The following is a 20,524-nucleotide window of genomic DNA, read 5'->3' on the forward strand; positions in this document are numbered from 1 at the left end:
TAGGGGATCCCTAAAGCTTAGCTTCTGGAGAGGGAAGGGGTCTAAACAGATGTGGGAGGGCAGGTAGTTTACTGGGAGAAGCTCTGTGGCTGACACAGTTCCCTCTGCGGATTCCTTCCAGGTGTGTTTACCTCCTGGTCAGTTTTTAGGCCTCGGGTGAAATGTCACTTCGGTGGCACCTAAGATAAGGTTTTCTTGTTAAGTGATCTGCCGTACCTGGCACTTTTTTTTGTTTTGTTTTCATATTCATGGCAGGTCCAGTTGGGCAAAGTTCATCATCCTAATTCAACTGTAAGCTTCTTGAGGCAGAAACTGGCCTTTTATTCATAGGCAGAGTCTCCATACCCAGCCCAGTGTTCCCTAAATATTTGGTGGGCTAATGAATAATCAGACTTTCCTTAAGTTAATGAGAAACTTGTTCCTGAAGTTTCTTTTTAAAAAAAAAAAAAAAAAAAAACTTTAGTATTTTTATTTATTTATTTTTGGCTGCCTGGGTCTTCGTTGTTGGTCTCCAACTTTCTCTAGTTGCTGCAAGCGGGGGCTACTCACTAGTTTCAGTGTGCATGCATTCTCATTGTGGTGGCTTCTCTTGTTGCAGAGCACAGACACTAGGGCGCAAGTGCTCAGCAGTTGCATATGGCGGGCTCCAGAGCGAGGACTCGTTAGTTGTGATGCACAGGCTTAGTCGCCTGGAGGCATGTGGCATCTTCCTGGACCAGGGATCGAACCCATGTCCCCTGGATTGGCAGGTGGACTCTTAACCACTAGACCACTAGGGAAGTCCCAGAGTTTCTGTTTTGGATGTGGGGACAGGCTGCAGCTGCTCCACTCCGGGTACCCCCAGGGGAACCACCAAGACGAGAGTGACTGGGGTATAGAATTTATTATTTTGTGGTCTTCTTCAGCTTGCTAATTTCAAAACTGTTTCTGCAACATCATCGTGAGGCCATCATGAAATAAGTCTGAAGAGAGTTGTTGACCCCTGGCCAACAGGTTTCTGAACTGCAAGGATTTTAGAGCCTCAACTGGTCTCGTAGGTTGTGTTCAAACCAGAAATATCTAGTAACACTTCAGAGCTGGGAGTGTGGATGGAGTGAAATGGTAACTTTGCTGCTGTTTCCCCCATCTCCTCCTGTGTCCTGGGAGGACGGGCCTTGGGGAGAGATGAACAGGATTAACTTGTCCTCATCAAGGTCAGTTCCCTTATCTTGGCCTCTTTGTTATATCCTGTGACAAATCCTTTCCTTGTTTTTTGATGATAAGGAGAGAATCAAGGATACAGATTAAAGAGTCAGGCTCTGGTGACTGGTGCTGCCTGGCTTAGACTCTACCATAAAAAGTCTGCTACTTCTTAGCTGTGTGACTTTGGAGGCCTTCCTTAGCCTCTCTGTGCTTCAGGCACTTTGTAATGAAAGATAATAGTATGTACTGTTATACTTTTAAAAATTCTTGTGTGTACAGTTGGCCTTTGAACAACATGAGTTTGAACTGCGAGGGTCCACTTATATGCAGATTTTTTTCAGTAAGTTCAGTATTGCATGGTCAGTGCATTGGTTGACCCTCAGATGCTGAGCCGTGGGTACAGAGGAACTGAAGACAGGCAGGGTAGACTATAAATTATATGTGGATTTTCATGGAAGGTCAACTATTGACCTTCAACATGGAAGGGTGGGGCCCCTAAACCCCTGATTGTCCAAGAGTCAACTATATTAAGAATTCTCATGATAGGCCAAAGTTTGACTTAAATGCTAATAGTTGATTAATTAAATGTTGAATATCCAACCTCTAATAGGTTAACATAACTCCGTAAGTCGTGTGTCAGTAGAGCGAGTCACAGGGGACTAAGTCCTGGGAGAGGAGATTTTCTTTGCCGCTGCCTTTGGAACTCAAGGGACACCTTTTGGACCTTCATCATTGATTGCTCTTCCCTCCAGAAGGATTCCAATTCTTTTATTTTTCATTTTTTTGAGATTTAAAATTTTTGTACTGAAGTATAGTTGATTGGCAAGCCACTCCAGTACTCTTTCCTAGAAAATCCCATGGATGGAGGAGCCTGGTGGGCTGCATTCCATGGGGTCGCTGTGAGTCGGTCGCGACTGAGCAACTTCACTTTCGAGCGATGGAGAAGGAAATGGCAACCCACTCCAGTGTTCTTGCCTGGAGGATCCCAGGGACGGCGGAGACTGGTGGGCTGCCGTCTATGGGGTCGCACAGGGTCGGGCACAACTAAAGCGACTTAGCAGCATAGTTAATTTACAATGTTATGTTAGTTTCAAGTGAAAGTGAAAATTGCTCAGTCATGTCCGACTGTTTGTGACCCTATGGACTATACAGTCTATGGAATTCTCCAGGCCAGAATACTGGAGTGGGTAGCCTTTCCCTTCTCCAGGGGATCTTCCCAACCCAGGGATCGAATGCAGTTCTCCCACATTGTAGGCAGATTCTTTACCAGTTGAGCAACAAGGGAAGTTTCAAGTCTACAGCAAAGTGATTCAGTTACATATATATACACACATATATATTGTTTTTTGGATTCTTTTCCTTTAGAAGTTATTACAAACTATTGAGTATAGTTCCCTGTGGTCTACAGCAGGATTCCAGTTCTTTACCAGCATTTACAGAGCTCTCCCACTTAGTAAATTTAGTTGTGATTCCATCTCCCTTTATTCTCAAAGAGAGAAGCAGAGTAGCTGTCTATCGAGATTCAGACATTTTGCCCACAGTCCATTTTCTGATTTAGTAGCCAAGTGCTAAGTTCCTCTGCATCAGAGTTGTGATCCAGAAGACCACACTATCTTAAACAATAGCGACCTACTTACAACAAAAAGTAAATGGGATCTTGCATTGTTTGTTGCAGCTTAATTTGACCATGGGAAAAAAAAAAAAAAAAAAATCAGTACTGGATTCCCAGAGAAGAAACATTTTCAGGGGCTGTAGGTAAGAAGACAGTGAAAAAAATTCACATTGTTTAGAAATTGCACTTACACCAGCCAGCCTCAAAGAAGGCTGCTTCTGGAAATTCAGAGGTACTCCGAAAATGAGTGTAGAAATGGTTTCTTATCCATATATGTAATATGAACAGTTTCACTCCTTCAATTATTTATTTTCTGCAAAGGACATTGACTTGGGTGGAGCTTGTTAGACTAGATGTTTGGAGTAAGTCTGTTTTCAGATGTAATCTCTGATGCATTCATGAAAGCATCGTACTTTGAAACAGGAAACAAACGACATACTTTTTCAAATGTTGTCTCTGTGCATAGATAGAATCTCAGTGCCTAGAACCTTGTGTGGCTTATGTATCATCACATCATCATCACACTGATAAAGATTAAAAGATTTTAAGAAGATGCTCTTTTTAAAAAAAATTCATTGAAGTATAGTTGATTTAACTTTTGCAGTACAGCAGTGACATATATATATATATATATATGTACACTTTTTCATATTCTTTTCCATTATGGCTTATTATAGGAGATTGAATCTAATTCCTTGTGAAAGACAGAAGGACCTTATATGTATATATGTATCATTTCAGTTCAGTTGCCCAGTCGTGTCTGACTTTTTGCGACCCCATGGACTGCAGCACGCCAGGCCTCCCTGTCCATCACCAACTCCCAGAGCTTGCTCAAACTCATGTCCATCGAGTCGGTGATGCCATCCAACCATCTCATCCTCTGTCGTCCCCTTCTACTCCCTTATATATGTATAAAAGTATATATATAGAAAGGCAATGCTGAAGAATGCTCAAACTACCGCACAATTGCACTCATCTCACACGCTAGTAAAGTAATGCTCAAAATTCTCCAAGCCAGGCTTCAGCAATATGTGAACCACGAACTTCCTGATGTTCAAGCTGGTTTTAGAAAAGGCAGAGGAACCAGAGATCAAATTGCCAACATCTGCTGGATCATGAAAAAAGCAAGAGAGTTCCAGAAAAACATCTATTTCTGCTGTATTGACTATGCCAAAGCCTTTGACTGTGTGGATTACCATAAACTGTGGAAAATTGTGAAAGAGATGGGAATACCAGACCACCTGACCTGCCTCTTGAGAAATTTGTATGCAGGTCAGGAAGCAACAGTAAGAACTGGCCATGGAACAACAGACTGGTTCCAAATAGGAAAAGGAGTACGTCAAGGCTGTATATTGTCACCCTGTTTATTTAACTTATATGCAGAGTACATCATGAGAAACGCTGGACTGGAAGAAACACAAGCTGGAATCAAGATTGCCGGGAGAAATATCAATAATCTCAGCTGTGCAGATGACACCACCCTTATGGCAGAAAGTGAAGAGGAACTAAAAAGCCTCTTGATGAAAATGAAAGTGGAGAGTGAAAAAGTTGGCTTAAAGCTCAACATTCAGAAAACAAAAGATCATCGCGTCCAGTCCCATCACTTCATGGGAAATAGATGGGAAAACAGTGGAAACAGTGTCAGACTTTATTTTTCTGGGCTCCAAAATCACTGCAGATGGTGACTGCAGCCATGAAATTAAAAGACACTTACTTCTTGGAAGGAAAGTCGTGATCAACCTCGATAGCATATTCAAAGGCAGAGACATTACTTTGCCAACAAAGGTTCGTCTAGTCAAGGCTATGGTTTTTCCTGTGGTCATGTATGGATGTGAGAGCTGGACTGTGAAGAAGGCTGAGCGCCAAAGAATTGATGCTTTTGAAGTGTGGTGTTGGAGAAGACTCTTGAGAGTCCCTTGGACTGCAAGGAGATCCAAGCAGTCCATTCTGAAGGAGATCAGCCCTGGGATTTCTTTGGAAGGAATGATGCTAAAGCTGAAACTCCAGTACTTTGGCCACCTCATGCGAAGAGTTGACTCATTGGAAAAGACTCTGATGCTGGGAGGGATTCGGGGCAGGAGGAGAAGGGGACGAGAGAGGATGAGATGGCTGGATGGCATCACTGACTTGATGGACGTGAGTCTGAGTGAACTCCAGGAGTTGGTGATGGACAGGGAGGCCTGGCGTGCTGCGATTCATGGAGTCGCAAGGAGTAGGACACGACTGAGCGACTGATCTGATCTGATCTGATGCTTTTCATATTCTTTCCTGTTATCATTTACCACAGCAGATTGAATATAGTTCCCTGTGCTATACAGGGCCTTGTTTTTTATCCATTCTCTCTAAATTGACACAGTACTTGGCATCTGCTAATCCCAACCCCCAATCTTTCCCTCCCCGACACCCACTCCCCTCTGGCAACTATAAGTCTGTTCTCTATGCCTATGATTATGTTTCTGTTTTGTAGATAGGTTCATTTGTACTGTATTTTAGATTCACATATAAGTGATATCATATGGTATTTGTCTTTCTACTAAGAAGATGCTCTTAAAGAAGCATTCAGTTTTAGTCGTGGAGTACCTCTTGGGTACCATCTCAGTGCCTTTGGGCATCTCTTGTCCTTTATTATGGCTACTGATGCAGGCTGTGAGCAGCTTCCTGTGGGGGCAACCTAACAGGCCCTTGCCTCTTACCCATACCTTACTTCTCTGCTAAAGCTTCTAGAGTCTGTCCTGAAGTGTCTCTGAGCCACATGAGGCTCAGAATTGATTAAGCCAGAAATTCAGGGGACTAAGTTTGTGGTGGAGGGGTGGGGGCGCAAATCTTTGAACATTAGAGCATAAGCACTTACGGATAAATGCATTCCTTTTTTCCCCAGCTGCTGAGAGGGCCGTTGGATGGTGGCCCTCAGCTGTTAGCCTCTGGGGTTTGCCTCAGCTAAAGAAATCTGCCTGAGGATCTGAATATCACACCTCCTTCTAGGGACAACCTGCCTTGAGTGGGCCTCTTACCCTAACTTGGGACAACTCTAAAAGGCTGCCCCATGTCAGAGCTCCACGTGGGTTGGCTGCTGACTGGACCGCATCTCCACTTCTCTCTCTAATCTTGCTTCCCCCTCTCCCATCTAAAGTATTGATCCCAAGAGTAGTCCTTAATCAACTACTTCCCTGGGAACATGACCTACAACAGCCCGTAAAACTGGGGTCATGACCAGATGAGATCATTTGTATTTGTAGACTGGTGAGGTCAATGAATGAAAAACTTGGGCTATAAAAAGTACTTCATCTTATTAATACCATAGTATTATAAACCTCTTGTTAGTTGTCAATTGACTTTTTCTTTTTAGCCGTCAATGGATTTTGATTAAAATATACATATAAGGAGCAAAGGGAACTCTTTTTGACAATTCCTAAATACTTTCAGTCTGGGCACATCTGAATTCAAATGCCAGATTTCCAACCCTGGTTTCAATTCTCAGTTTGGATTTTAGCCATTTCATAAAAAACAGAATGCATTTTCGCAGAGCTAAGTTAATGCAAACGTTCCCTAGAGTTCTGATACTGATAAAGTCAGAAACTTTAGGACATTTGTGGATTCATATATTTGCATCTGAAATCCCAAAGTTTTGTGCCTGCTTTGCATGCATGGCTTGTATGTCAGCTCGATCAGTTCTTAAAACTGAACCATGCCAATAAGGCAGATGTACAATAAGGCAGATACATGCCAAGACTTGTATACGGTGGACAGTTGCAGAAACTTAAAAACATTCAGTTTTTATCAAACTCTATAAATATTTTCTTGATTTCTGACTCCATATTCACCCAATAGCAGCTCCATGAACTCTGTCGAGGTTTGAGGGGACTCAGGGCTGATCAGAAAAGGTAGAATTGGTGTCCCCAACCTGCCGTCTGTTTGCACACGTGTCCACTTAGGTCTGAATGCCTGGACAAATCAGCAGGGCATGTTTTTCTTTTTCATCCCTTCAAGTTCAGCTCTCATCTCATCAGAAAGAAACGTCTCATCCCGTCTTGGATCCTTTGGGAAAAGAACAAAGTAGCTCCTCCAAATTCATTTAAAAATTTTTTTTAATTTATTTATTTATGGCTGTGCTGGGTCCTCCTTGCTGCACCGGCTTTTCTCTAGTTGCAGCGAACAGGGGCTACTGTCTAGGTGCCGTGCTCCGGCTTCTCATTGCAGTGGCTTCTCTTGTTCTGGAGCACAGATTCTAGGGTGATCGGGCTTCTGTAATTGTGGCACGCAGGCTCTAGTGCACTGGCCCAGTAGCTGTGGCACGCAGGCTTAGTTACTCTGTGGCATGTGGGACCTTTCTGGACCAGGGATCCAACCCACGCCTCCTGCATTGGCAGGTGGATTCTTTTTACCGCTGAACACCAGGGAAGCCCCTCCAAGTTCTTTCATGACCAAGTTATTGAGCTAAGTGGTTCAGAAAACTTCTCCAACAAGTTTGTAAACTCAGCAGTGATTATGTGTGTGCTCAGTTGTGTACAACTCTTTGTGACCCCATGGACTGTAGCCCGCCAAGCTCCTCTGTCCATGGGATTGGATTCCCCAGGTAAGAATACTGGAGTGGGTTGCCATTTCCTTCTCTAGGAATCAAACCTGAGTCTCATCAGTGCACACAAGAGGACTGCTGACAGGTGTCATGAGCCTGAATGGCCTCGTCCCTGGGCCAGTTCAGAGGAGGATGCCTTGGACGTTGGGCACGTCTCTTCTTTGGACTTGAGTAAAGAACTGAGAACTTTCCCTCTTTTCAGATGCTCCCTCTGCGGTAAGTGATCCAGCTTTTCCACTTGATGTCAAGCTTCTCAGATCTTTTACTGGAAGGAGCATGAGGGCTGAGTCATCTGTGGATACTGACATTGCCCCTGGGCCTAGTGGCCCCCACCTTCCTGCCATTCCCAGCTCTGCTCTTCCTGGTTTGCATGATTCTATCAGTTCTAAACATCTCTGGTTAGGAGGACTGTAAGAGCAAACCCCATCATGCTCCCCAGCTTTGAAGGCTCTGACATGTGTGCCATTCTTCTGCCATCGTGGGGGCTGCAGAGGTGGGTGGACCAGGCAGAAGAGACCAGAACAGAGTAGTCCAGGGGAGTGATTTAGCCCAGGTCCTGTCAGAGCCTGAGTCAGAGCTCACTGCTGCTGGGCCCTGTGCTTCCTCAATTAGATTAGCCTGTCTCCCTCACAATTGATTTAGCCTGTGCCTGGGGAGGTGATCTCTGGGAATATTGAACCCAGCCCTCATCTGTGTGTGTTTGGATGCCAACATCCTTGCATTAGTACTTTTCCTCTTTCTTTCGAGCACATTTGCCCTTTCCCTTTGACTATACCATTGAAAAGGCTGCTGTTGAAAATAATAGTAAACTTCTGCAGTACAGTTAAGTCTCCTACATACGAATGAGTTCCATTCTGAGAGTGCGATCATAAGTTCAATTTGTTCGTAAGTCTAACAGTGTTTGCCATGTTTCTTCTTCAAGCTTTCATAAAAGCTTTCAGCTCTCTTGAACCATCACTAAGCTGAACAGGACTCAACACTGATGCTGATCCTGCATCTACACACTGAGATGGTTTTCCATCTCCTCCATCCACTTTTCCCTGCTTCTGTGATATTATTGTCGACATCATTGGCACAGCAGACGTCGTCTGTTCCACTGTCTTGTCCTTATTCTTTAGAATCCTGCCGATGGTTGAAGGATTCATGTTACAAGAACGAGCTACGCCTACCAGCGTTTCGCCCCTCGGCACTCTCTCAATTATGTTCACTTTTGTTTCCATCATTGTCACTTGGCACTTCTTAGCAGTACCAGCTACATCACTGCTGCTTTTAGGCTTGCTTCCAGACATCTTGGGCTTGAAATAAAGACCCTGCACTACTGTACTCTGTACAGTAAAGTACATAAAAGCACAACCACTCGTAGAGGATGCACACATGTGACAATGTATGCCAGACACGTGAATGAACTTATGTTTGGACATACTAACACGTGGTAATCCCTCTGTCCGTGGGATTTCCCAACAAGAATACTGGAGTGGGCTGCCATTTCCCGCTCCAAACAATGACAATAGATACGAATATTTGGAGGGATTTCTGAAGGGGAAGTGTATTAAAATAGGCTTTATAACCACTATCAGACTTTTATATTTGATTTCCGACTGAGTTTTAGTCTGAGAATTTATCTATCAGGGACTTCCTTGGAAGTCCAATGGTTAAGACGCCACACTTCTAATGCAGGGGGCATGGGTTTGATCCCCAGCTGGGAAACTAAGATCCAGTATGGCACGTAGCACAGCCAAAAAGGAAAATAAGAAAGAGAAGAATTTACCCATCTGTATATGCCTATAGTTAACGAAACTAATAATAGCAACTTTGTAATTATGTATAGTGCTTTACAGTTCACATCTAAAGTAAATGTCAGTCCTCTGGAAAACTGTCCCAAATCTCCAGTACTCTAGTATGTATTGAAAAAAACATGCAGATAAGTGAACCTGCACAGTTCAAACCTGTGTTGCTTTAACGTCAACTGTAACTTATACGCCTGACTCCTTAGCAGACGGACTTCTCCAAGGGGGAACTTGGTTTTTTCATTTGCAGGCTTTTGTGATTTGACTCATGATAAATAAATGAGATAAATGAATGAATGGAAGAATGAATGATATTCCTATATTAAGCATTTGATAAATACTTGATTATGATAGAATGCTGCTGCTAAGTCGATTCAGTCATGTCTGACCCTGTGGGACCCCATAGACAGCAGCCCACCAGCCTCCTCTGTCCCTGGGATTCTCCAGGCAAGAATACTGGAGTGGGTTGCCATTTCCTTCTCCTATGATAGGATAAAGAAGAATAAAAGCAGATAAATCTTGCTAATAGCTGTGGAAAAAATATTTGTGGGAGAAAGTTTGGAGTTGTAGATAAAACTAAATCTCTAAATTTTCCTGAGTACCTTTATCCCTAGGATAGATAATGAGGTGTCAGAGGCATTAATCTGGGCCAGCCCTTCTGCAGTGTTGTGAAATTGATTTAATTCTGTCCCATCTTTCCTTAAGACTTAGAAAGTATTCCAGGATTTGAAAAAATATAGAACAAATAGCTGCCATGTAATTTGTAGAGTATCAGCTTCTTTGCGTATTTTCTCCTTCATGCTTAAATGTTACTCTCTGAGTTATGCACTATAATAATAGATCCAACCAAAAAAGTGTTTCTGGGACTAATGCATAAAATATGTGCATGCAATTTGAAGACTGAAAAATGGTTCATTCTTGGGGGGAAAAGGATTCATAAGAAAGTTACTGCCATTCTGGGGAAACAGAATGTGATTCTTTACAAGGTTAGCTGATTTTAAATACTGGTTTCCAAACTGCTCAATAAAATATGAATACTTATTATGGCAATTTGTATCACACACTACACATCCTATTTTGGGGGTGATATGTGCCTTCTTGAAGAAATTTACACTAACTAGGTAATGTCAAACATTATAAAGTGTGTGGAAATTGAGTCTGAAGTTCTTCTTCCTTATTGGTCTCCCAACTAGACTTCAACCTCTAGGAAAAGGCTAAAACTATAAACAGTATTTAGTATCCATGGTAACATGCCTAAGAAGGTAATTTTTTTTTTCTTTACATTTTTAAATTTCAGAGTTTAATAGCATATTATATGCATTGCCTCAGGCCCACAGTTCCTCCAGTTGGTCATTAAATATCAGGGAATACCGTCTCTACCAGTCATTATTGCTAAAATAAAATACCACTTACAAGCCCTGGCGAACAAAAGATCCACAGTGGCAGTGGCAGGCACACCTTGACTATCTAGTGAGTTGGCATAGAAAGCAAGAACCCTCAGAGTACCCGGCCCAGAAGCCTAGCCGTGTCCTGAGAGCAATGTTCACTGGGAAATCTTTTCAGTTGCAGTTAATTAGACTCAAGAAACACCTCTGTCCTTCAGGCGAATCCACCAGAAGAAAGGTCCTGAGTTCATGTTCTCATCTGGTCACTGACAACAGGAGCAAAGCATTCTGGGTATATCCAACCAATGTACATTAATTCCATCTGACTATGGAGAACTACTTTCTGATGAATCAATTAGGTAGTGAGGATTTTGTACTATTTGTTTTTTGTTTTTTTTTAGGAAAACTCATATTTACAACAAACCAGATGATTGAGAAGGTATAAAGGCAGAATTTACATAACAGAATCTGTCTGATGTGAGTTCTACACAGGCTGAGTGGTGACAGTATTTTCAAGTAATCCAGAAAATCCAGTCCAAGTTGAAACCAAAACTCTTTTCTGAATCACGGAGACTCCCTTTTTCCTTGGCCCCTGAACACCTGGGTGACTGACTCCAGACAGGTGCCCCTCTTACAGTTTGGGTTTGCCTGCAGAGGCAGTCTCTGTAAGCCCGTCCCCAGATGCCTTATGCAAACAAAAGGAAAAATATGTGCTGAAAACTAGAGCTAATCTAGGAAGTTCCAAATTTAGATCAGATTATTTTCTTCCAAGAGTTTGTTTGTAAATCAGTTTTTGGAACCTGGGGCAAACATTTTCCCATACATGTGGCTGTGTAAATGTCACCCTCATGGAAATGAACAAGTACACAGGAGCAAGAACATCTTTTATCAGCTGTGTTTCTTTCACTCTTTTTCAGCTACATTATGGATTAAGTGGGCCGTTTTTCTAGGCTGGTCTGGGAGCTGGACCACCATGTGCGATAGTTTGTATGGGAAATTAGTTGAACTCAAAAATCTAGCTGGGAGGAACTCTCCTCCTGCTGCCAAAACTTCACAGGGAACAGGAATTCTCTCTGGTGGTTCTGATAACACTACCCACAAGCAAGAAGGGGCAGCTCTTTTGGTGTAAGGGATATTCATAAATTTGGTGTTTGTACTTTGGGGACTGCCAGTACTTAATTTAGAAAGCATTACAAGTGTAATTGGCTGAAGTTGAACTTCACAGAGTTTAGACCAGGAAGTTGAATTAAAAAACATAAACAATAAAGCAAAATATAGAACCAAGATTTGAACAGAGATAGACCCTGGAAGGAAGAACTTCATAGCAAGGCTGTGAGCAAGACCAGTGTTCCAGGGCCAAACAAGGCAATGCACTCATTTCTTTAGTAGAAAAAGAGAAATTCAAGAGGCCCCAAACCATGGATTGTGATACAGTCCACACAAACTCCCTGCTTTTCTTTGGTCCCTGTCTATGCTGCCTCTAAAAGTTAAGAAGTTCTGAGTAGTCTAAGCTGTCTTGAAATCATGTGACCATCCCACTCCCCATCTGTGATCCACACCCCAGCAACTTGCCCTACCCGCAAAAGCTGTGCACAGCAAAAGCTCTCCTTCTAGACATTCCCCAGTTGGTTTTGATTCCAAATGGCAAGAGTGATAGAAAATTTTTTTTCAGCCAGAACATGTGTAAATATATATAAATATATATATGTTCGTTCTTTTCTTTATATTCTCCATTATGGTTTATCATGGCCTAGTCACTTCAGTTGTGTCTGACTCTTTGCAACCCTATGGACCATAGCCTGCCAGGCTCCTCTGTCCTGGATTCTCCAGGCCAGAATACTGGAGTGGGTTGCCAGGCTCTTCTCCAGGGGATCTTCCTGGCTCAAGGATCAAACCCATATCTCTTATGTCTCTTGCCTTGGCAGGCAGGTTCTTTACCCCTAGTGCTACCTGGGAAGCCCCATGCTTTATCATAGGATGTTGAATATAGTTCCCTGTGCTATACAGAAGACTTTATGGTTTATCCATCCTATGTATGTAAAAGCTTATATCTGCTAACCCTCACCTCCCACTCCATCCATCCCCCAACCCCTTACTCCTTGCCCACACTAGTCTGTTCTCTATGTCTGTAATTCTGTTTCATAGGTACATTGATTTGTGTCATAGTTCAGAGTCCACATACAAGTGATATGATATTTGTCTTTCTCTTTCTGACTTACTTCACTTAGTAAGAGAATATTTAGTTGCACCCATGTTGCTGAAATGGCATTATTTCATTCTTTTTTATGATTGGGTAGTATTCCACTGTGTATGTGTACCACATTTTCTTTATCCATTCATCTGTCTGTGGACATTAGCTTGTTTCAGCTATTGTGAATGGTGCTGTTATGAACACAGGGGTGCATGGATCTTTTTGAATTATAGTTTTGTCTGAATATATGCCCAGGAATGGGATTGCTGGATCACATGGTAACTCTAGGTTTAGTTTTCTGAGGAACCTCCATACTGTTCTCCATAGTGGCTGCAGCAACTTATATTCCCACCAACAGTGTAGGAGAGTTCCCTTTCCTCTACACCCTCTCCAGCATTTGTTATTTGTGGCCTTTTTAATGATGGTCATTCTGACTGATATGAGGTTATATCTCATTATAGCTTTTTTTTTTTTTTTTTTTAGGCAAGGAAAATGACTTTATTCAGAGAGTTGGCTGATCAAGAAAATGTCTACTCATGTCTCAAAATGACCAATTTATCAGGGTCTGGAAGCCAGGTTTTTTTATAGATCACAGATGGGAGGAGGTGAGGAAACAAAATAAAAAGGCCATTAATGTTTCAAATCTCTCCTAAATGGCAAGCTTCAGGCTGGGTGAAGAGTTAATTTCTTCCTTCCTGCCATCTGCATCTCTCTAGTAATTAGCAATGCCTAGAGAATCCCAAGGACAGAGGAACCTCGTGGGCTACACTCCATGGGGTCACAAAGAGACATGACTGAGTGACTAACACACACACTAGCAATGTTGAGCTCAAAGCTATTTGGAAATCACTTCTCAGGGTTAGTTAATGAAAGGCCCACATAATATGCTGTTTCCACAGCACCAACATACAAAAGTGTGTGTGAGCCTGCTAGGCTCCTCTGTCCATGGAATTTTACAGGCAAGAATACTGGAACAGGTTGCCATTTCCTACTCCAGGGAAGCTTCCCAATCCAGGGATCGAATGCATTTCTATTGCATCTCTTGCATTGGCAGACGGATTCCTTACCACTGAGCCAGCTGGGAAGCCCAACATACAAAAGTGGCTGTATGCACAGCTGCTGTTGGAAGAGAAAGGGAAATGGCAATCTAATGGTTTGGGTAGATTGAAAGCATAAGGTAAATTTACATCAATGATAGGAGATTTTTCCACTCCTTTGGACCTGAAATTTTAAGCATCTGTGGAGCTGGTTCCTGTCTCATTTTTCAGCTTAGTGCTTTCAAATATGTTAATTTCAGACAAATGCTTCTTGCTACTTAGTTCAAATAATACCTTCTTGGATGAACCAAGGGCAGAGGAACGGGAGAGTCAATTTAAAAAATAAGATACATTCCAAACTAATGAGATTATTGCAAGTCTGACTTGGTGGGAAACCCTAGCCTCTGGCCGTCTGCCACTGCAGCAGTGCACTGTGGCACAGCGGCTTCCCAGCTTCATGATGTTTGGAAAGTGTGGTTTGTACAAAACAAATCATCAAAATATATCAGTCTCGTCAATGTTCCACCTAGAGAATTAATGGTCAGAGGAAAACCGACCACCTTTGTCATCCTCATCAGAAGGGTTTCCTTTCTCAGTTGGTGGTTTTATGCTCTCGGTCATTTCAAAATGAAATTTTAATCAGGATTGACATATATACACATAGTATGATACTATCCCGGAGAAGGCGATGGCACCCCACTCCAGTACTCTTGCCTGGAAAATCCCATGGGCAGAGGAGCCCGGTAGGCCACAGTCCATGGGGTCACTAAGAGTCGGGACACGACTGAGCAACTTCACTTTCACTTTTCACTTTCATGCATTGGAGAAGGAAATGGCAACCCACTCCAGTATTCTTGCCTGGAGAATCCCAGGGACGGGGGAGCCTCATGGGCTGCCATCTATGGGGTCGCATAGAGTTGGACACGACTGAAGCGACTTAGCAGCAGCAGCATGATTCTATCCATAGTATCATAGTATATACATATTCATCAATTCAGTTCAGTTGCTCAGTCATGTCCGACTCTTTGCAACCCCATGGATTGCTGCACGCCAGGCCTCCCTGTCTATCACCAACTCCCGGAGTTTACTCAAACTCATGTCCGTTGAGTCTGATGCCATCCAACCATCTCATCTTCTGTCATCCCCTTCTCCTCCTGCCTTCAATTTTTCCCAGCATCAGGGTCTTTTTAAATGAGTTAGTTCTTCGCATCAGGTGGCCAAAGTATTGGAGTTTCAGATACAACATCAGTCTTTCCAGTGAATATTCAGCACTGGTTTCCTTTAGGATGGACTTGTTGGATCTTCTCCAACACCACAGTTTATATTGATCCTGTGATACAGTACGTATTGATACTATGTATAAAATATATAACTAATGAGAACCTACTGTATAGCACAGGGAACTCTACTCAATCCTCTGTGGTGACCTAAATGGGAAGGAAATCCAAAAACGAGTGGGTCTATGTATACATATGGCTGACTCACCTTGCTATATAGCAGAAGCTAACACAACATTGTAAAACAATTATACTCCAATAAAAACTTTTAAAAAAAACTGAGGTAGGCAAAAGGGATTGTATATGATATCCTGTCCGTTCTACCTAAACTTTGTGTTTGTTAATGTATGTTATGAGGTAAATTTTTAAAATCCTCACTGATCATCACAGATAGGCTGGAAGAAGGTCTTCCTGAATCACCAGTGCCTGGATGATGAAACCAGTTGGACACACATGAAGTCTGATTGTTTTAAGTAGTTCCACTTGACTATTTATTAGACTTCCATAAGCAACAGTGATTGAGGAAGTTGTGTCAACAAAATCACGTGGTTGGTCTTGACTCATCCATCCTTTGCTCTACTCCACTTGTGTTCTTGAATGTGCCTGGGTTGCATTCTCTGCCTCATAATCACAGATCATCCAGTGGTGGAAATGAGGTAGGGGCCTTCCCTGGTGGTTAAGACTCCACTTTCCAATGCAGGGGCCACAGGCTTGACCCCTGATTGAGGAACAGCCCATGTGTAGGAAAAAAAAAAACAAGAGTTGGAAAGGGAGGAGGGACCGTCTAGGTCAAGGATTGGCAAACTTTTCGGTAAAGGGCCAAAGGATAACTATTTCCAGCTTTGCAGGCCATATGGTCTGTGTCACAGCTACTCAGCAAGAGCCACGTGGCCTGAAAGCAGCCACAGATAATACAGAAACAGAGGAGAATGGCTGTGTTCCAACAAAACTTTATTTACAAAAACAGGCAACAAGCAGAATTTGGCTGGTGGATATTAGTTTGTTAACCTCCAATCTAGTCCAGCTTCCTCACTCTACAGATAAGGAAAAAGAAACCTGGGAAGACTGGGAATTTCCTAGAGTCACTAGATAGTTCAAAGTGAAGCCAGATCCCAAATCTAGAAATTAAGTCTAGAATCCAGCTCTATTTTCACCATGCTGTGTCAGTCTGTCTTATTTCATGAAGCTGCTCCTGCCGTGTAGATGACATAGGTTTGAATCAGAAAGTGGTATTTGAGGAAATTATGCTCTGGTAACATCAATTAATTAATAGAAATTACTTTGAAGGAGAGATTTTATAGGAGAGTGTCACTAATTATTGACACCACTCTCAATGCCTTTGTTATGTTTCAAGGTGGCATTAAAGGAGTGAAAAACTGAAAGATTGTTATTATGTCACAGGGTCTTGTTTTAACGAGGTTTTTTTCACTAGAGTTGATTTGAATAAGGCTAGAGAACTCGAGGTTCCCATTCACCAATGAGCAATCAGCCTCCAAAGCAGAAGCTCTTAGTGTGGAATTCATGGGGTTGATGAATCTCTGAAATTCATGCACAATTCTGTGCATGTACATTTCTTCTCAGGACAGGGTGCACTGTTTTCTTCAGATCCCCAAAGGCAGGGGTCCCCAACCTCCAGGATCTAATGCCTGATGATCTGAGGTGGAGCTGATGTAATAATAATCAAAATAAAGTGCACAATAAATGTAAAGCATTTGAACCATCCCAGAACCACCATGCCTCCTCGTCTATGGAAATACTGTCTTCCATGAAACTGCTCCCTGGTGCCAAAAAGGTTGGGGACCACTGCCCATAGGGATTTGTGACCTCCACTCCAAGTTACAGGATTCTAGATGGTGAAAGATCTTTGTCCAACCATCCTGCCTAAAGAAAAAGAAGTTCCAACCAACCAAGTTCCTTTCTTCACATGTGACCTCAGTGGCTGGCTCTCTGGAGGGGAATTATCTGGCCACCAAAAGAGTTCTAGACGGGGAGAGAAAAGCAGTCAGTTGACACAGGTGGATACACAATATAATTAGAGAGATGAATTAAGCATCACAGGTTCCAGGAGCAGTGATGCTCAAAGTTAGCAGACAGTAGCACAGTCTGCTATCAGAATAAGACCTCCACCTGTGACTGACACTCAGAAGGCAAAATTTTGAGCCCTCAGCAGCTGGTGTGCGGGCTCCACTTCTGGCAACATGGTGGAGTGAATGGACTCAGCCATTCCTCCTGGTGCAAACACAATGAAATCCTGGATGGAATGGAATTTAAAAAAAAAATGCTGTTTAATGCAAGCTGAATTTAAACAACAACAACGGAAGTGGAAACTCTCACATGTCAGGAGCATAGTGAACTCAAATGAGAATGGTCTGTCTGAGCTGAAGCCACATGGCCCAAGAGGCTAAAGGATAGACTTAAAAAAAAATTGATTTATTTTGTTTTTGGCTACCCTGCGTCTTCACAGCTACGCCAGCTTTCTCTAGGTGCCGTGAGCAAGGGCTACTCTCCGTTGCAGTGTGCGGGCTTCTCATTGTGATGACTTCTCTTGTTGTAGAGCACAGGCTCTCGGCATGCAGGCTTCAGCAAACAGGCTTAGTTGCCCTGGCATGTAGGATCTTCCCCAATCAGGGATCGAACCTGTGTCCCTGCACTGGCAGGCAGATTCTTAACCACTAGGCCACCAGGGAAGCCCTTTAAAGCTAGACTTATAATTCCCATGCATGGATAAAAAATGTAGCCTTGAGTCAATGCCAGAGGAGGAGGTAGAAGTGAGGTTTCAGCTGAAAGCCAGGACTCTTGAAGGGCTACTGGTTTATGAGAAAGGGTCCAGGAAACTTACAAAGGCCCAGATAGGTATTAAGAAAGCTTTCTGCCCAGCCCTGAGCCCCAAGTAGGAAAAAAAAAGTCTATTGTGAATAAAAGTCAATCCTGAACTTCATGTTCGAGGGTGGAATATGAGTTTACATGACACGCATAGATTGCAAATCTCTGGCAGAGGAGAAAATGGTACAATGGCTACCCAGTGGCTGCCTGCATAGAACCAGGGCATAAACCATGGCCCATGAGCCACAGCCTCCCAGAGGATGATACTGTTCACTGATGATGAGGCTGTACACACATCTGAAGATACACACAAACTGAACCACCACGGAAGAAACAAAACTCAAAGGTGATTGGACAATCTGGAAGAGATTATAATATTTTTTTAAACCTCACAGGTGTTTATTTTATTTCATCTTATTTTTTTAATCTATTGGCTGCACTGCACAGCAGGTGGGATCTTAATACCCTGACCAGGATCAAACCCATACCCCCTGCATTGGCAGCATAGAGTCTTAACCACTGGACCACCAGGGAAATCCCTGGAAGAGATTATAAAATAAACATTTTAAAGATATAAAATAAGGGTTTGAAACCATTAGGGAAGAAATGAGCAACAGCAACAAAGGTCTGAAAGAAAACCAATTACAGATGACAGAAATGAGAATCATAACGTGAAAAACCTGTGACCAACCGTTTTTATTTAGCTGAGGCAGAAGGCAGATCTGAGGGAAGAGCTCTGAAAACTGCACAGAAAGTTAGAGGTGTTGAAGGCTGTTTTGAGCAAGTCCATGGAAGCCCAGGGCAGCCAGGCTATGACAGCAGGAGCAACCATAAAACCAGCTAGTAGCTCCTTCCCTCTGCACAGCCCGCACCGCACCCCCCCCACACCTGCCGCCAGGGCTGGGGGTCCTGCAGAACCTGCTCAAAATTGCTTCAGGAGGGAAGGCAGCCTGTGCCTGAGTGTCTGGGGAGCTCTTGGTAAGCAAAGCTTGAGGAAAGGTGGGTGGGGGCATCTTCCTGACAGGCCTGATGTACCTGCCATCACCTGTCCCCTAGAGGTCTTCCTGTCTGGAGATTAGCTCCTCCCTGGAAAGGACGAGGGAACTGTCCAGCTTTCTTACGGTTCCTTACCAGACTTGTGATCCTTCTCCAGCTGAGGAGAGCCTCCCTGGGGTCTTTCCAGGTTTGTGGGTGGTTTTCTAAAAGCCATACTGCTCAGTGCAAGGGCCTGACTCCGGGGCGGGTGCAGCGGGGAATATTCACCAGGCCTGGGTAGATCTCATTAGAGCCCTGGGGACTGGCAGCTGTCTCCCCTGAGTGGGCCACCCAAGAGGATAAACTCAAGCTCCTGAGAGCCTCCCTCTGTGGGATCCCTGGGCCAACAGTCAGCCCCTGACCTAGCGCTGGCCTGGCCCCTCCACCCAGAGCTCCAACCCCTCCTGCTTCGGCCCTCAGATAACCACACTGTCCTGCCCGCCTCTCCCAGGCCTGGGACCACCAGTGCTTTGTCCCAGCCCCCCAGCCCAGGCCTGGTCACACGCTGAGGATGACCTTTTCACAGCCAAGCAGGGTCTTTCCAGAAATTGACATCTCCCTTTGCTTCTATTTGCAGGAAGCCATTCTTTTTCTGAGAATCTGCCATCAAGAACAGCACTAAGGGAAACACACTTCTCCCAGGGGTCCTGGAACAACTTCATTAGGAAGCTGGAGGTGAATTTTCACAGGCGCGTCACGTGGGAGACCCCCAGAGAGCTGGACCAATGAGCATGTGGCAGTGATTTGGGTCACACACGCTAATGGCCCAAGAAAATAACACCATTAGTGCCGTAATGGAGCAGCAGCATCTCTGTCCCCAGGACACCCACTGACTGGAGAGGGACCGGGCCACCGGGTGATGTTAAGATGCCCTCTGCTCCTTTCCTGTTCAACATGTACTGATTCCAAAGTGAATCAGCAATTTGAACCCATGAGGACCTTTGTTATCTGAAACTACACGTGCCATCTAACTGCTTAGACAAAGAAAATGACTTAATCAAATCACTCTGATTTCCATAAGCAGGGTATCCCCAACCCCCAGGATCAAATGCCTGATGATCTGAAGTGGAGCTGATATAATAATAATAATGGAAATAAAGTGCGCAACAAATGTAATGCACCTGTATCATCCCCAAACCATATCCCCGGTCCCTGTCTGTGGAAAAACTGTCTTCCATGAAACCAGTCCCTGGTGCCAAAAGGTTGGGGACTGCTGTCCATAAATATGTAGCACATCATCACAGACAAAATTTTATTCAGCCCCTGGAAGGTACCCTCAGAGACTGTCAATAGGGTGGCACAGAGGGTATCAATTTAGTACAGGGGAACTAAGGATCCAGAAACTAAAATCTTGACTTTGGATATCTGAACAGACATATCTCAAGGCCAAGTTTGTTATCCAGATCATCCTTATGATAATCCAAAACAAAATCCCCAAGAAACCTTCCCTAAATAGGCTGCTTCCAGCCAATGAGGATGAGATATATTTTCAATTCAGTTTTTTGCTCCTGCGTTAAAAGTCACAGGCAAACTGTTTCTGTAGTCAATGAGAATATTTTGCACACTTCCAAACTTGTTAAGAGGGTAGGGGTGGTGGTGGTGGTGGCATAGTTGCTAAGTCG

General features: G+C 43.5%; 1 long non-coding RNA gene across 4 annotated transcripts in view; it reads left to right on the plus strand.

Annotated features, from left to right (window-relative positions):
- LOC101903056 (uncharacterized) overlaps positions 1 to 20,018 on the plus strand; it is a 197,437-nt gene extending 177,419 nt beyond the window's left edge. For 3 of the 4 annotated variants that reach the window (XR_003037759.2, XR_009496866.1, XR_003037761.2), the window contains one exon: positions 19,480 to 20,018. This is a non-coding gene — a long non-coding RNA (uncharacterized lncRNA). Of the gene's footprint in view, positions 1 to 13,213; positions 13,336 to 19,479 lie in introns of all 4 variants that reach the window. The other variant, XR_009496867.1, reaches the window with a different exon arrangement.
- Positions 20,019 to 20,524: the final 506 nt, after the last annotated feature.

The sequence above is a fragment of the Bos taurus genome, chromosome 13, assembly GCF_002263795.3.
Source record: "Bos taurus isolate L1 Dominette 01449 registration number 42190680 breed Hereford chromosome 13, ARS-UCD2.0, whole genome shotgun sequence".
Taxonomy (NCBI): Eukaryota; Metazoa; Chordata; class Mammalia; order Artiodactyla; family Bovidae; genus Bos; species Bos taurus.